Consider the following 2,500-nt stretch of genomic DNA (forward strand, 5'->3'; position numbering starts at 1 on the left):
AATCATAGAAAAATTCTGGGAGAAGGAAAAAGATCTGTATTGTGTATTTATTGACTTCAGGCAAGAGTTTGACTCCATAAGAAGGGAAGGAATGATTAAGATTTTGAAGGAATGGAGATTAGAACCAAAAATACTGGAAACCATCAGGAGATTGTATGAAAGGACATCAGCTAGAGTAAGAAAAGGAAAGAGTTTGACAGAAGAGTTCATAACTACTGGTGGGGTTATACAGGGTTGCCCACTATCACCACACCTCTTCAACCTATACTTGGAATGGGTAATGAGAATGGCACTTTGAGATTATGAGGGTGGCATAGATATAGGAGGGACAAAAATATCTAACATGAGATATGCAGATGACATAGTGCTTTTAGCAGAAACTAAGGAGGAACTTCAGAGAGTGTTGAGAATGGTGGAGGAGCAGCGCAGTAGTTATGAATTAGTGATAAAAAGAGAGAAAACCAAAAGTATGAAAATTGGACGCCAGAGAGATGCCTTAGAAATACAGCTATCGGAGGGAGAAGTGGAACAAGTTAACGAGTTTAAATATTTGGGAGTGTTTTTCACAGCAGACGGAAAGATGGAAAGAGCAATTCAAGACCGAATCTCAAGTGACCAGAAAGCATTTGGAAGGCTAAGAAGAATCTGGAAAGATAGAAATATATCCATTAAGTTAAAAATTATACTATTAAGAGCAATAGTAATCCCCACTGCGATATACGGTGCTGAATGCTGGATACTGAAGAAGAGAGAAGAGAAAATGTTATTAGCCATTGAAATGAAATGTCTGAGAAGAATCTGCGGTGTAAGATGGGAGGACAGAATTACGAACAAGAGAGTGAGAGAAATGGCTGGTGTTGAGGACACAATTCTGATTAGAGTGGAAGATATTCAGAGGAGATGGTTTGGGCATGTACAGAGGATGGAACAGGACAGATGGCCAAAGATAGTGCGTCATGGTCGAGTGGCCGGAAATAGACCGAGAGGACGACCAAGAGATTCATGGGTGAAAACCTTCAAGAAAGCAAATAGAGGCGAGACATTTCAGCAGCTGGCACAGATGACATTGGATAGGAGTCTATGGAGAGAATGGCGATATCAGATGCAGGACCCAACCCGGAGAATTCCGGATGGGATTTAGTGAGTGAGTGAGTAATATATATATATATATATATATATATATATATATATATATATATATATATATATATATATATATATGTATGTATATAGAAATATATATGTATATATGTGTTCGTATGTTTTGGGTATATGGATGTTTTGTGTGTGTTTACATGTGCATGTGTTTGAATCGGTTTGTAATTTTCATCCCTATTTGAGATTCTTCTTCCTAATTTGTTTCATAGTCAACGGTATGATTGGATAACAAAAAAGTTATCCCAACGAATAGATTGGACTAATAATTGTTTCATTGTAACAATATGAAAGGAAAAGTAATAGAGATGGTATTATTTGGTATGAAAGGGGAGGTGAATTGTTATGTCGTTTTAATGGAATAGGTACGAAATATAGCATAAAGATTTTTATTGTAAGAGAGATTTGGATTTATACTATGGATAGCATGATAAGAATAGGAAAAATGATAATAGTTTCAGAGTATCATTTTAGGAAAATATTTTGATAGAAATGAAGTTATAGTGGTTAAACTGTAATGAGCATCTTAATCCTTTACCCCAGTTAACGAGCATTATAAAATAGATGAAGGAAAGAGAAGATTGACGTGTATTGCACACGGCCGACAGAATGGTGTCAGCAAAATGTATAGTCTCTGAGAATGACGACCTTGTTCCCTAAAGCTTATTGTTCAAAGTTTGCGTGAGCTACGAGAGAGAATTATACCAACTAACAGGATACAGATTTTTGCGTGCGGCAATTTTTTTATTTATTTTTTTTTCTATTTTTCTTCCTAAGGATACTAACCCTCAATTCTAAACAGCAACTCCTGTAAAACGTACTAGTTTCGAGAATATCAATTATAACCAGCAATGGCAATAAAGTAATAAATAAAAGTCAAGAATTCAATTATCTGACAAACACTAAAACTGACATGTGACAGATCAACTCGCAGTGATATATCGATATAATTTCAAGTGTGCATAAGGGTTTTTATTCTCAAAAAGAATAGGGGGATAACATAAGAGAGAGAGAGAGAGAGAGAGAGAGAGAGAGAGAGAGAGAGAGAGAGAGAGAGAGAGAGAGAGAGAGAGAGAGAGTTTATTAAGAAAACTTACTAAATTGATTGACATTCTGAATAAAGTCAGACTGTAGAAGGCCTGCTGATTAATTACTGAAAATTTTAAGTCGGTGACCATGATCCTAGTAATTATGACACCACAAAAATTCCAATAACTATCCAGAATTTTACATATATAACTATATTCACACTACCAATCCCCTAAAATTTCCTAATAAAATCTTTCTCTAGATTCTATGTTATCCCCTTACTTCCCTTCTCGTATAATGCCGTATTTTTACTTGA

The sequence above is a fragment of the Palaemon carinicauda genome, chromosome 4 (assembly GCF_036898095.1).
Source record: "Palaemon carinicauda isolate YSFRI2023 chromosome 4, ASM3689809v2, whole genome shotgun sequence".
Taxonomy (NCBI): Eukaryota; Metazoa; Arthropoda; class Malacostraca; order Decapoda; family Palaemonidae; genus Palaemon; species Palaemon carinicauda.